Source organism: Macaca thibetana, chromosome 3, assembly GCF_024542745.1.
Source record: "Macaca thibetana thibetana isolate TM-01 chromosome 3, ASM2454274v1, whole genome shotgun sequence".
Classification (NCBI taxonomy): domain Eukaryota; kingdom Metazoa; phylum Chordata; class Mammalia; order Primates; family Cercopithecidae; genus Macaca; species Macaca thibetana.
The window spans coordinates 75102010-75118087 of NC_065580.1; the positions used below are offsets into that span (position 1 = coordinate 75102010).

At 37.8% G+C, this 16078-nt stretch overlaps 1 long non-coding RNA gene across 1 annotated transcript in view; it reads left to right on the forward strand.

The window, feature by feature from the left end:
• Nucleotides 1-15337, forward strand: part of LOC126949945 (uncharacterized) — a 32012-nt gene extending 16675 nt beyond the window's left edge. The window contains exons 2-3 of the long non-coding RNA XR_007723999.1: nt 13001-13543; nt 15003-15337. This is a non-coding gene — a long non-coding RNA (uncharacterized LOC126949945). The remainder of the gene's footprint in view (nt 1-13000; nt 13544-15002) is intronic.
• The last annotated feature ends 741 nt before the right edge of the window (nt 15338-16078 follow it).

The following is a 16078-nucleotide window of genomic DNA, read 5'->3' on the forward strand; positions in this document are numbered from 1 at the left end:
GGTGGTGAGCACATTATTTGACTTTCCTGGGTCTTTAAATTTTCTCATCTGTAACATGGGAATCATAAAACACAGGGAGCTCTCATCATCCAAGTATTTATTGGCCAATCTTTTATAGGAAAGTAAAAATAATAAAATGTGTCATAATTTGAAAATCTTGACTCATGAATTGACCTCTTCAATTGAATCCCCCACTCAAGTGCCTTGACTCTGCCTAGCAATGTCTGCTTTGATCAGACTCTTACTGACCGTCCAACACTGGAAACTCTGCATTTTGTGAAAAATGGTAATGATCATTAAGAATAAAATTAAAATGAATGTAAAACAAAAATGTGAACACAGCAACTAACGCAAGGTCTCACAAACTCAGTAGAAGTGGAGAAGTAGGTGAATCACATACAAAGTCACTTCATGAAAAAAACAATTGACCAGAGATATGACATGATAGGCATTTCAAAGGAGACTAAATTTCATATTGCAGTTCCGAGGAAAATAATGAAGAACTCAAATTTTGGAAAATCACAATTTGAGTTCTTCATGAAAATAAAGATCAGAATTTTTTATAATCTTGTTAAAAACTTCCTCTTTATGATCTTTTTAAAAATGCAAACCTAAAGAATATTGTATTATGCAATCATGTAATTTTCTTGGAAAAAGTGTGTGTCCTCCCAAAAAACATCCACTTGAATCATTCTTTGTTCATTTTAAGAACTAGTACAAGTTGTAGTTACAATGTGTGTGTATGATTGCTGATGTAAGATAAAATAAATGTATGTTATAATGTTAATCATTTTAAAAAGATATGCTCTAATCAAACTCTCCCCACCTCCAACCCACAACCACATGCACACAATTTACTATGAAATCAATGTTTTTGCTTCAAGTGGGATTTTTTTTAACCTAGCCCTTCCCAACACCAATTATATTTGGATAAGGAAGACTTCATGGACCTATGTATGGGATTATTGTGAACCTTAGCTGAGATAATTTGTTATTACAATATGCCTGGACGATAGCAATCATTCAATAAATATTAGCAGTTAACCATCCTGGGCTATGTTATGAATCCAAAACTTTAAAAGATCTCCATGCAAACTCTCATTGTTGCCCAGTGAGTGTTGTCCTTCATAAACTCCAGATCTGATCCAAATTAAACTCTTCTCCATCTTCCACACATCCCAACACAGTTCACTTCCTGCTCTTTGCCCCAGATAAACTTTCCTGGATTCTGCATGTCCAGATCCTTCAAAGTTCAACTCAGACACAACTTCTTGCAAAAGTCCTTTTCCAACAACCATTTGAAATAACCCCTTTTCCCTTGTATTCTCTATTCTCATAGCAATATGTATACTCTGTGATAGGAGTTATCACTTTTTCCTTAGAAGATGTTATTTATGTCTTGATATCCTTACTAGGTTGTAATCTCTACTAAGAGTAGGTCCCCTGTTTGTGTTATCTTGATATCCTCACAGAATCTTTCGCTCTGACTTGCATATAATATCCATTCATCCACACATTTTTTCATAAACATTTATGGAATGCCAAAAATAGTTGGTTCGTAATAATTGTGCGTTCATAAACTGAATGAACTAAAGATCAGGCAGTTTATTAAGTAAGCATAATAGGAAACTTTCTTGCAGCTTGCCCAGCAAGATTCCTTCCAATCTTTCCTGAATGATGAGAACACACAGGATCCTAGGTATGTGCCCTTCTGGAGATACACTCGAGGGGGTAGCATGTGTTATTCATTACATCACATATAACCTTTTCAAGTTTACAATCAATCTTGCTTGGAAGTCTGGTGTCATTTAAAAAGCACGGCAGCGTGCTGGTAGGAGAGACAATCTGAGAAGGCTACAGTCTGTGAATCCAAATACCCTATTTAAAGATCCAAACATGAAGAAGGAGGATGTACTAAACACATCATTTTCCTTCCAAGTGATTGAAAAGGGATGGTACATTGAAGCTTTGTTGGGTTTCAATGCACTGATTTCTTTCTTACCTATTTTTCTCAGGTTTGTCAGGTACTTAAGAGTCTATTTCAAATTGCCTGCAGACTCTTTTTCTCATGTTTCTTAAAACTGTTTGTGATTAAGTCACCCACATTGTCTTCTAGGCTCTAATGATTCTTCTCTTCCCGTGAAATCCTGGTTTTTTATTTTACTTTATTCTTTTTATCACATCTTTGTTTTCCACTACACTGCTTGCTTTTAGTATTCCCATCAATTTTTCTGTTTCTTGATTCTCTGTGCACTCTCATATTTGTTCACCTATCTATTCTCTCAGCATATAGTTTCAGGGTAACTTTCAGGGTTAAACACCATGCTGGTCAGAGATAGGATTCCTGAATTTAGAGGGATCACAGTCTAAAGTAGTGATGGAGGACTGGAAAATAGAAATAATGTTATGTGACATAACAAGAGGGCACAGGATAACACCATGCATAGAATCATACAGGCATCTCTATAAAAATGCTGAAGAAGTGTGCTCCATTGTTCATTCTCTATTAAGTATGGAGTAAAATTAATAGCTAGGGATTCTTGGAAGAAATTAATATTAAATTGTGATTTAAAGTAAACAAGCACAAAGAGGAATTCCAGGTGTTCCAAATAGAATAGCAGAGGTGATGGGATGCTTCACTGAAAAGATGCCTGATTGAGAACAGTTGTTTCTCAAAGTGCTATCTATGGACCAACTGCATTGGAATCATTTAGACTGTTTTTTTAAAATCACATACAGGTGAACTTCACCACCAAATCTATTGAGCAGGAATCTCTGGAAGTAGCTAAAATCTGTCTTTCACAACTACTCCAGATTATTTGTAGGCCTAGTAAAGTTGGAAAACATTGCACAGAGATAGGGGAAAATTAGCAGGTAACAGGCAGATTGGTTTGGGTGACACCCACGAAGATGAGATGTAAGTAAAAGGTCAGCTGGGAGGCCCTGACAGTTGGTCCTATTATTAGGTTGATGCAAAAGTAATTGCAGTCTTTGCCAAAATCTTATTATTAGGTTGGTGCAAAAGTAATTGTGGTTTTGGCAATTACTTTTGCACCAACTTAATATTGTATATCTTCTATGATTTCCACTGGAGAAGTGAGTGTTAACATTTTGGTATGCTACTAGGTGCCAGGCATGATGCTGGATATTCACCAAATGAAATAAAGTTTAATTCTCAAGACAATCCATCTTCTATGTTTCTACACCTGGGCTGCTGAGGACTATTACAGAAAACCATAGAGCACGCAGATTCATTTCACTGCCAGTATGCAGTCTTTGCTCCATTTAAGCCCTCAACATTGGCCATCCTGTATTTCTCAAGTCATCTCTTTCCACTCTTTACCCTAGAGCTATTACAAACTTTCTCAATTCTCCTGAAATCTCCTACTGTACTGCCTCTCTCCTAATTCTTGGTAAGTAAACTTAAATACTACTTCACTAAGGGAAAGAAGCCTTTTAGGTAGGACCCTCAACTTCCTTCTGTCCTCCCTACAACATAGCTGATCTACACCCAGCCTTATTACCCACCCATTCTCCTGCCTAGATTTAATCCTTCCAACATGTGAGCTAGGAACAACAGCATTAACATCACCTGGGAACTTGTTGGAAATGCATAACTTCAGACACATGTAGACCTACTGAGTCAGAATCTGCTTTTTAACAACATAATTCAAGTTTGAGAGGCTCTGCTAAAAAAAAAAAAAAACAGCAACAAAAAAGGTGCCCTTCCTTACCTCTTCAGGTACGTGGTTTCTTCAAATGTTCCTGTGTCTTCTCTAACAAACCTACTTTCTCTGCTGGATCCTCTCAAACACATCTAAACATTTAAATCTCTCTCATTCTAAATCAACATTCAAGCCATTTTTAAAAACTGCCCTATAACCTCTTATCTCCAGGTAGTGAATGATTAATGCTGTTTTCCTCTACAAAGGCAAACATCTTCAAAGACTTTCTTATATTCTATTTCTATTTTGCTCCCTTTATTTCTCAACCCACTTTTAAAAGAGATCATTAGCTGTCGCCCCCTATCAAGTCTTCCTGGTTTTCATGGTAATAATACCCTAGCATTTAGCCAGGCACCTGACTATAAAGACTCTAAAGACTGTAAAGGCACTTGAGTAAAGACCATTTTCTAGCTTCCCTTGCAGTTCTGTGTGCCCATGTCTCTAGGTTCTGATTGTTGAGATGCTAATGGAAATGATATGTGTAACTTCTGAGAAATTATCTTAAATGGAGAGAGTATAACCTCTTGTGTCTTATCTCCTTTCTTCTGGTGGAATGTGGATGAAATGGCTCAAATGCCATCAGCCAATTTGGACCATGAATTAAATTTGAAATGGAAGCCACACATGACATGGGAACAAGATGGAAAACTTTAGGTAACAGAAACAATGGAATGCCATTCCAGACTAAACCAACATCCCTAGGCTTATTGGACTTGAATGAGAAATATACTTCTGTCTTTTTTTTTTTTTTTTTTTTTTTTTTGAGACGGAGTCTCGGGCTGTTGCCCGGGCTGGAGTGCAGTGGCCGGATCTCAGCTCACTGCAAGCTCCGCCTCCCGGGTTTACGCCATTCTCCTGCCTCAGCCTCCTGAGTAGCTGGGACTACAGGCGCCCGCCAACTCACCCGGCTAGTTTTTTGTATTTTTTTAGTAGAGACGGGGTTTCACCGTGTTTGCCAGGATGGTCTCAATCTCCTGACCTCGTGATCCGCCCGTCTCGGCCTCCCAAAGTGCTGGGATTACAGGCTTGAGCCACCGCGCCCGGCCACTTCTGTCTTATTTAAGCAATTCTTTTGGAGGCTGTTAGTATCAAAATCCTAACTAATATTCTATAGCAATCTGCCAATCCTCCTTCACTTTCCCCAGTCCCGATACTGTTCAAGTTGTTAGTGATATTTTTCGCCACTCCTCAAGGCACATAAAACCATTGCCAACTCCTTTTGTTTCAAACAGATTTTCCTTTGGACTTCCGTGATACCACATTACCTGGAGATATATACATTTTTTTTTTTTTTTTGAGATGGAGTCTTGCTCTGTCACCCAGGTTGGAGTGCAGTGGCATGATCTCGGCTCACTGCAACCTCTGCCTCCCAAGTTCAAGCGATTCTCCTGTCTCAGCCTCCTGAGTAGCTAGGATTACAGGTGCCTGCCACCACGCGTGGCTAATTTTGGTATTTTGAGTAGAGACAGGGTTTCACCATGCTGGCCAGGCTGGCCTCGAACTTCTGACCTCAAGTGATTCACCTGCCTCAGCCTCCCAAAGTGCTGGGATTACAGGCATGAGCCACTGTATCCAGCCATTACCTGGATTTTTATCCAAACTCTCTTTTGTCTTTCTTCCTTAAGTCAGAGTTTAACCATGATCACCGGGAAGTTTTGGAAAAAATACTGATGCCTGGGTCTCAGTCCCAGAGTTCTGATGTCATTAGTTTGTGATAGGGGCCTGGCATGACTATTCTTGCTAAACTCCCCGTGACTCTAGCATCCAACCAGGGTTCACAATCGTAGCCTTAAGGATTGCTGGGTGGAAGACCATTGCAGAGTCTAGACTCTTATTTCTTGCTCTGCACATTCACCTTGACCAATCTCATCTACTTCTGGTTTCAGTTAGCATTTACATGCTGATGATTTTCAAACTAATATCTCTCAGCTCTTTCTGTTAAGCATGACCCATACACGTAACAACCAATTAGACAACTCCAATGGATATGTCATTAATATCTCATGATGATCATATACACTGTATTTTTCATTATTTCTTCCCATTCACCTAAAAAATTTGTGTTCATCTTCTGTGTTCATTAGAATAGTACTACTATCCACATAGTTGTAAGAGCTAGAAATTTCAGATTCCTCTCCAGCTCCCCTAATTTTCCCTGTCTAATCAATCATTGCACTCAGTTTCAACATTTTAATATCTCTCACATTCATTCACTTCTTTTCATCTCCATTGCCATTTCCTGGTTGAGGCTACCATTATTTCTTGCCTGTACAAGTTTCTCTAGAGTCTTGCTTCCTCCCAGTTCTTCCTGCACACTCTGCAGCTGGACTGAACATTTAAAAACATACATCCAGTTATGTCACTTCTTTGTCTCAGGTCCTTCAGGGGTTCCCCCTTTGCTTTGGGATAGAAGCCAAAGGCCTTTACCTGACCACCAGATGCTGCCTGAAACTCATGGCTCACCATTCCTCAAACTCATGGCTCATACTCATGGCTCACCATTCCTCTCCACCCCATGCTATTGCATAGGTATAGGGAACAGTGTAGATTCCTAAATTTATATGTTCCTCCCTGTACCCGCCCATAACTATACTGAAATGTCCTGCCTTTTTGTCTGGTTGACCAAATAGTTTTCAACCTTCCCTGGGTGTAGGGAACTCTGTCTTGATCACTTGTATACATAGGCATTTACACAATGTCTGGGGGTATAGTTGGCACTACAACACATTTTACTGACTACCTAGTAGGTTTCAAATATCATGGAGCTTACATAATGGTAGATTAAATGTTTAGTGATTGGGAAATAGATCCTTAATTATTTTATTGTATATCGATAAGCTCGGAGAGGTTTAATAATTTTCTAAACATCAGAGCAAAAACATGAGACTGAGGCTAAGTTTGATGTAGGTTTGCTGGCTCCAAAGCTCTTGTTCTTTCCACATTAATATGTGCAAATTCTACACACAGATGCTTTGTGAAGAGGCTATAATAAAGATGACATTTACAGTAGACTCCTCTGATACTTTGAAATGTTTTCTAGGTTATCATTGGGATTTCCTGGCTTTTCCAATCAACCCATGGCCTCTAACAAGCTCATAAAACAGCAGGCTGAAACTATGTTCATCTAAAACCAAAACATTTGGTCAATTAAACCAATTTAATAAAAAAATAAACAACTGAATTCATTGGAAGGACAGCAATTTTCTTCTTGAATAGTTAGTTTGGCATCATGTCGGCAAAGCATTACATTCTGGAATCTTTTTCTTCTCCTGATTTAAATTTGGAATTTGAAAGTATGGTTTTTCTTGTGCTTCCCTTCTTCAAATTACACAGGAGATTAACTCTAGGTCTCAGGGACAGGTGCCTATAAGAGCTAGGTCAGTAAAGCAAATGAATGGACAAGGTTGTGTCCATTCAATAATATGTGCATGATGACAAATGTATGTTGTGGTAATGTCAAAAAGGAATACAAGACTATGAAAGGTGGAGGAGGGAGAGACGAGGGTTGCAGAAATGTTGACTGAAAAGGAAAAAGTAATGACCAGATTTTAGGGAAGAGAGCAGAGAGGGTAAAGAAATTTCAGTGAAGACCCTGCTTCCACTGGGTTCACGATGAAGGAGTAAAACACTCCCTCTTGAGGGTGACAAGGTGACTATGGCAACCGTCTTGAACTGGGCGGCTGAATTTATTAACTCCGTGAGGAGTTCACACTATCGGTTGAGGAAAGGCAACCAAATGGATATAAAAATCTATCCTAATGCAGGAATAGAAAAGCAAATACTGCATGTTCTCACTTAAAAGTGGGAGCTAGATGATGAGAACACATGGACACACAGAGGGAAGCAACACACACTGGGGCCTGCTGGGAGGTGGAGGGTGGGAGGAGGGAGAGGATCAGGAAGGATAGCTGGTGGGTATTGGGCTTGATACCTGGGTGACAAAGTGGTCTGTGCAGCAGACCCCCATGGCACAAGTCTGCCTACAAGGCAGACCTACATATGTACTCCTGAACTTAAAATAAAAGTTAAATTTTTAAAAAATCTATTCTAAGAGGAATTAGTCTTGTAAGTAGATCATCCCCACACCTCCATATGAGCTGCTTGCCCCAGAGTCACATGTAGTAATGAGGGAAAACAACAGCCCCCGGAAAAAGAAGTTATCACTGTCCCTTAGCACAGGGGCAGAGGGAGAGACTGACCATAGTTGCTTTCTGGAGATTTTCATGACCTAGAGGCAAGGCCCCAGAAATCTGGGAAGCTAAGTGTTCATAAAATATCGACATAAACTTATAAAAAATATCACCAGTTTTTCTTTAAGCCTGATAGTGTTTGGTTTTCAGACACTTGCAATTGTAAAAGTCCTCTGACTTTTTCAATTGTCTCTTATCAACTTATGAAAAGTTGCTCAATCTTGCTCAAAACAAGAGAAACAAATTAAAATGGAAAGAGATGCCATTTTCACCTATCTGATTTGAAAAAATCTAAATGTTCAGTAACAGGCCATGTTGGCCAAGCTGTGAGAAAGTGGGTACCCTCATACATTGTCAGTGAAATACAAGTTGCTTACAGTGTTTATAAAGGGCAATGTGAGAATGTTTATTAAAATAAAAAATTCATGGACTAAACCCAGGAATTCTACTGCTAGAAATTTATTCTACAAATATACTTATACATGTGAAAAATTATATATGTATGAGGCTATTCATTATAGTATTGTTTATAACAAAAGATATAAATGAGCCTAAATGTCCATCAAGAGAGACTGGTTAAATGAAGTATGGTACAACCATGAAGTGGAATACTCTAATATATGTTGTTTGGTGAATCAATTAATTTTGTGCTACCACTCGTATAAAAGGAAGGGGACAGAAAATATGTATTCATGTACATGTCAATCTCTGGAAGGACATGCAAGAAAACAAAGAGAGGTTACATATTTAGGAAGCAGGCATGAGGACTTACCAGATCAAACAAGATTGAAAGGGAGCTTTTGTTTTTGTTTTTACTAAATATTCTCTTATTCCTTTCAATTTTGGAGTCATACAAATGTATTCATTATTTTTAAAATCCAATAAATATATTTTAAAGAAAGTAACAGAGTCCTAACTCATTTATTTTAATGATAAATCACTAAACACATGTGTAGAGATCCTAGCACTGACCTGTTGGCTGCGTACATTGACGCATCAAACTTCTTTGCCTTCTAGAATTTCGGATCTATTTCAGCTTTGAAAGATCAGGGTTGTAGTACTCAAAAGAAATATTCCATGATTAAAGTGGCCCCTACAGGACAAATTGAGAAGTTTCATTACTTTGGTCCCCCTTTAAAGATAAGAGTTTAGAAAACGTGGTTGGGGGTTGTGACCATGGGTTTCCACTTCCTGTTGCTAGAAATAAAAGTTTTGATAATTACCGATATAGGCACTACCAACAAAGCCAATTTGTAGAGAGTACATTGGGATGATAGTATGCTGAAAGAAGGAAATATACCTGGATTCTGACACTGTTCTTGTCACTCGTATCTTTGTGACTATGGGCTAAGATTCCTAATCTTTCCAAGCCTTCGTTTCCTCATTTGTAAAATGTAGACAATATTGCTTTCTTTTAAATGTCTAGCATACTGAAGTTATCTCTTTAGAACTCAGAGCTTTGGTAAGTCAGGGATGTTTAAACCTTAGGCAATCCCAGGTCCCCCAAACTCACACAACAGGAAGTGGGCAGCTAAAAGTCACAGCCAAACACAGACTATTTCAAAGAAAAATTTTCCAGAGAACAAAACCAGAAGGGCCAGATTATATTGCTAAGGCTAAGATATGACATGGACTGTGTTCTAGGCAGCACTGTTGTGTTTTCCATTTTCTGTGCTTACAGTGGAGTTTTTATGGCACTTACATTGTCCTTTATCAATTAATTGTATATTGATTGAGGATGATTAATGTTATGATGTATTATAAATTGCTGGACCATGAGAAACCAAGTCTAAATATAAGCAAAAATGTGTATCACTTAGATACTCCAGATTTGAAGTAATAAACACTAGGTTGCCTCCCTCTAGATAAGGAGTAAATGATTTTAAAATTTTTCTGTAGACATGAGCACTTTTTGAGATGTATGTATAGGGAGAAAGATACATGTAGATGCTGGGTACCCATCTTGGTACTCATTCATTTTCCTTTATGTTATACAACTCTAATTTTCCTTAGGAAAATTCTAATCCTGACTCTGATCCTTGACTTTGAAATTGAAGCCCATGCTTGTCCAGTTATGTGAAAAATGAATTTCCTTTCTTTGATTCAGTCACTGTGAGTCTGGTATTCTAACCCTTGTGAGTGGAAAAATCTCAGCTAAATCCAATGGTTCTTTAATAAATGAAACAATGCATAACCTCACTTAGAATACAAGAAATAAAAATAAAACCACACGGACACACCAAGTTTCAACAATCAGATTTGCAAATATCCAATATATTGATAACTCATTTTTTGTGTAAGTTATGAAAAAATAGAATTATGGTACTTTGCTGGTGGGAGTGTTAAAATGGTACAATACATATGATGAGTAATTTGGAAACATTTGTCAAAATTACAAATGTATTTACCTTTTTGCTCAATAATTTCATTTCTAGGATTTATTCTGCAGATATACTCTTACATGTGAAATAAAGTAAACACGTATTCCTTAGAGTATTATCTGTAATAGTAATATATATCAGTCAAAAATCTTTCAATAAGGGCCCAGATAAATGAAAAATTATCATACAGGGTAATATGTGGAGCTGTAAAAAAGAATGAGGAATTTCTTTTTTTCTAAATATGGACATACCTTCAAGATATGTTAGGAGAAATTTTTTTGTTTTTTTTTTGTTTTTTTTTTTTGAAAGTGCAGATGTTTGTATAAAATATTTGTGTGAAAATAGAAAAATGAAAGGAAATATCTTTTCATATTTGCTTATATGTGTATGAATATCTCAGTAAAGATAGAAAATAAACTGAGAAGTATAGTTATCCACGGGGTGGAAGTGGAACATGGGTTTGGGGATAAGATTGGGAAGGGGATTTTTTTCACTGTGTACCTTGTATTTTCAAATCTTGGGAACTACAGAAACTCTTCACAACTATTTTTTTAATATATATATATGGATGTTTGTGTATGTGTATATATACATATATATTTAAATATATATACATATATATATTAAAACGAAAAATACAATAACAATAGAGTGAGGTTATGGAGTTCTAAGTCATATATGGATTGCTGGTGCCGAAATGTCAGCTGCATAAATTGGACGAGCGGGCTTTCTTCCACCTTCTAGAATGTCAGCTCGGTGCTGCAGTGCTGAAAAGAGGTATCCCATGGCAACAGTGGCACCTACAGGGCACAGTGAGAATCTTATGTTTCCTTTTTACTTTTATTTTTCAGAGAGGTAGAGGTGGCCTATGGATAGGGGTATAATAATTGGTTTTCTATTGGAGTTGTTGAACAAGTGTTTTGACCATCACCGTAGATTTACCGTCAGATACAGCTGGATACAAATCCTGTTCCTATAATTTACTGTCTTGGTAGCTTTAGGCAAAGGCATTTACATTTATTAAAAGTTATAGTTTCTACCCTTGTAAACTGTGGATGATAATATCTACCCTATCACAGTTTTGCCTAATAAATTTTAAGTGAATTGTGTCACTTATAGAATACCAACCTTGCCGCCAAAATGGTCTTGTGATTGCTTAATGTCAGAGACAACCCCAAACCTGCATCAATAGGAAATGAGATGCTAAAGAAATATAGCCCAAGGAAGGAGCTATGAGGATGCAATCTAGAAGCTTCCCAGTCCAGCAAGCTAATGGAGAATGTCTGGGCAGAGGGAGCAGGAGAGAGAAAGAGTGAAGGGAGAGAGAAGAGAGAGCACGTGCACACTTCAATGGCATTGTTTGAATCCTTTGATGGCATATTGGAAGCCCTGAATTTACTTCTGATTTTTCTGTTGTAAGGACAATAACTTTCTTTTTCTAAAGCTGACTGAGGTGATTCTTTTCACTTGTAATTGAAAAAAAACTTCTAACCATACCTAATGGTGCATACTAAAAGCCGCTCAACCTCACTCATAATAAAAGTAGAAATTAAAAATGAGATGACATTTTCTACCTATCATATTGGCAAAAAGTTAAATTAAAATTGATAACACATTATGTTGGCCAGGAGAAATAGGCATTCTCGTATTTTACTGATGAGCAGTTTAACAACCCCTGAAGGCGGCAAATTAAACATATTTGTTAAGATGCAAATACATGTATCTTTCGACCCAGCAATTAGGCTTTTGTGTAATTTGTCCCACAGATATATACTCAATCCTGTGAAATGAGGCATGTACAAGGTTATACAGCATTGTTCCAAAGAACAGACAATAAGCATCAAACGTTCATCACTGGAGAAGTGATTTCATTTACATGGTGGAAAACTCTGAATCCATTAAAAGGAATAAAAAATTTCTTTAGAAACTGATAATGGAAAGTTCTCTATAATATATAGCTGTTTAGAAAAATACAGGAAAATAATATGAAGAATTTGCTGTAATTTATGCTTAAAGGGGTGGGAGAAGGAATCTATGTTCGTATTTAGTTGCATATGCATTAAAATCTCCGGAAGAACATACAAAAAGTGAAATAGCATAGCAAAGCCTACGTAGAGGACAGAGATAAAGGGAGTCTTTTTCAGTGAAGATCTTTTTGCACATTTTAATTTTTGAACCTGTAACTACATAACCTATTCAAAAATGAAATAAAATTCCAGAGGAAAAGATTTCACTTCTATGTTGGAGCTATGGAACTCCAAACCCAGAGGCGCAATGTGAGGGGTCCTTAGTTTGTATTGTGTGTACGTTAGACTCCATCTTCTAGAATTTCTAATCCTTTCCGGCCTTGAGATAACCAGTTGCAGATCTGTAAAGAAATATCCCAATGTTACAGTGGCACCTACAGGACAAATGGAGATATTTCAGCTTATTTCTTGGTGCTTTTTTGTGGAGCAGGGGGAGTCAAAGTTTAGAAGGGCATAGATAAGGAGGTGACGTTACAGTTGCTAGTCATTGCAAACCTAATTTTTATACCAGCATATAGAAGATTAGACCTTAGAGCTAAACATCCCTGATATCAAACATTGGCTTTGTTACCTGCTCTTTGTTACGCCCCTGTTGTATGGCTTTAGGTAAAGGAACTTAACATTTCTGAGTCATAGTGTCTACCTGAAATATGTGAAATATGCTATCCATATTACAGGTTAATGCCTCTGTGTTTTAAAAGACTTATTTTGCCAGAGAAACCCCAAACCTGGAAAGCAACGGCCTGTGAGTACTCAACCCTTAAGACAATCCTAAACACCCCAAACCTATCCCAGCAGGAAGTGAGCTGCTAAGGAGATGTAGCCCACAGAAGAGGTCTCCAAACCTGTGGGCTACATCACCCAGAGTTCACTGGGGCCACAGAAGATAAGGGACAAAGGAGATCCTTGCAGAGAACTCATCAGGACAGCCAGATTGGCTAAGGAGCTCACATCACCTCCAGGTCAGGATACTTCGTGCTTCCAGTTCTGCACATCATAGGAATTGCTACATAGCAGCGACTACTTTTTGCTGTTTCCCATTCTCTTCCTTATCAAATGGATGATTTTTTTGGGTAATTATCCTATTCTTTCTCTGTCCCTTCATGTATTGCATTTATGGTTGTATTGGAGCCGTAGTTTGCTGAGCCAGAAGGAACCACCACACCAGGACCTGACTAAGAAGAATCGCCCAGAAATCCTGAACTTGGAGCAATAACTAGGTAAGTCTTTGTGTTGTCTCCCTCTGAGAAGAGGAAAGTGCACTTTCCATGGTATCTAATTATGGCTTCATTAGGTAGGAACTGGCGTTTTTGAAGGGATATATGAGAGTAGAGGGGACAGGGTGTTATTGAAGGTGTGAATTACAGCTAAAACCTGTGTTGTTAGCCAAGCCAGCGCTTATTTGCCTTTCTTCATGTAAAGTCACTTTGATCTTCTGTTGGACACCCGGAATCCACATCTCTCACATCTCTCAATTCATCTAGTTGGAGTGATTTTGGCTCTATCCCCGGCTCCAGAAGTGGTTGTATGACTCAGGCCTGGCCAGTCAAAACACTGCATCCTGTCCAATTCAGGTCAGAGAGACTCAGGGCAAGCAAGATCTCTCTGCTGAGATTGGAGCTGTGAGAATGAAGGGGAAGAGAGCCTGTCAAAGGACAGGGCAAAGACAGAGGGAGCTGGAGTGAAAATGAGAGTAAGAGAGAGTGAGAGCACAAATGAGAAACCACAGTTGGGGGTGACATTTAAGCCTTTGGAGTACAGCCCATTGGAAATTCTACATCTACCTCCAGGCTTTTCAGTGATGAGAAAACAAACATCTTCTTGCTTGAGCCAGGTAGACTGCAGCTTTCTATTGCTTGCAATCAAAACAGTTCTAAATCAAATGGCTCTTAAACCAAAAGATGCTCAAACTCATAATAATAAGAAAACAATTGATACAACTTTTTTTAACTCTCAGATTGATTGGCAAAAATTCAAAACATACTGTGTTGACTAAGCTTTTGGGAAATAGACAATTTTTACATGACTGCCAGGAGCATAAACTGGTACAAGCCCTGTGAAGGGCAATTTGAAAATGCCCATAAACATGACAAATACATGTATCCCCAGATGCATGACAAAGTGAGAATTTTTGTTTTTTAATTATTTTTTTCTTACTGGCAGAGGAATTCAGCAGAAATTCTCAGATTTATTTAGATATATTGACACACATGCAAAATGGACCCTATACAAAACAGCTCATTTCAGTATTATTTTAAATAGCAAAACAATCAACTTACATGTTCATCAATAGAGAACTGGGTAAATAAATTTTGGTGTATCCATAAACTGGGAATACTCCAAAGCTAGAGAGATGGGGGCAAAGAGGAATTTTTATGTACTGATATACAGGATTTCCAAGATATAGTGTTATGTGGAATAATTAAGACAAAGAAAAAAAGGCTTTATAGTACATTATCATGCAAAATAAAAAGTCACTTTTAAAATATTTGTTTGTGCATAAAATGGTCTCTGGAAGTACAAAAGAAACTAATAGCATTGCTAACCTTTGATATGGAATAGGTAAAAGGGAAAATTTTTAGCATATTCTTTTTATCATTTTAATTTGTTTTTGAGCCATATAAAAACATTACTTATTCAAAAACTAAATGAATATAAATGTTTAAATTTTCTCACTAGGACCTACAGGCTACAGAACAATTTAAAAACAGGCAGTGAAGAAATTCCAGGGGAAAATGTTTCACTTCTATGCTGGAGCTACGGAACTCTAAACCCACGGGCAGAGTGTGAGGGGTCCTTAATTTGAATTGTGCGTAGACGAGACTCCATCTTCTAGAATTTCTAATCCTTTCCAGCCTTGAGAGAACCAGTTGCAGATGTGTAAAGAAATATCCTATGGTTACAGTGGCACCTACAGGACAAATGGAAATGTTTCAACTTGTTTCTTGGTGCTTTTTTGTGGGGTGGAGGAGTCAGTGAAACAACAGGCAGTGAAATAAATAAATAAATAAATAACCATGAATCAACCTTATTGATCCAGGCAGTGAAATGTATAAGCTGAACGAACCAGCTTCTTCCATTTTCTGTGAATATCTGGACTACTGCAGCCTTGAGAGATCTGTGCTACAAAGCTGGAAATAGATGTTCTATGATGAGGGTGGCACCTGCAGGACAAAGTGAGAATTTTTCCTGGTTTTTTTTTTTTTTTTTAAATTATTATTATTATTGTTTTCTTACTGGCAGAGGAAATCAGCATGGCATAGAGAGGGCAGGTATTGAGTGTGAATTTTCCACTTAGAGTTGCTAGATGTAAAAGTTTTACTAAAAATAATGGAGACATCGCAAACAAAACTATTTTTATATAAGGCACACAGAGAATCAATGTGGAATAGAGAGGTAAAAATAGACTCTGATAACATATATTGGCTTTGTCACTGAGCTTAGAGGCTACACCTATGAAATGAGGATAATAAAACTCACCTTAAAGGACTGTTGTCTCTTAACTTCTGAAGGGAGTTTCTTAGCCAGAGAAACCCCAAATCTGACAAAGAGTAGGCTTCAGTTGCTCAATCCCTGAGGCAATTCCAGGCCCCCAAATCCACTGACTCAGAAAATGAGATGGTGAACAGATGCAGTCCATGGAAGGGGCATCCTCCTGAAAGTCCTCACTTTAAATGGGCCATGGAAGATAAAGGACGGGAGAGACACTTTCAGGGTGGCTAAAGTCATATGACAAAATAGCTCACCTCAACTCT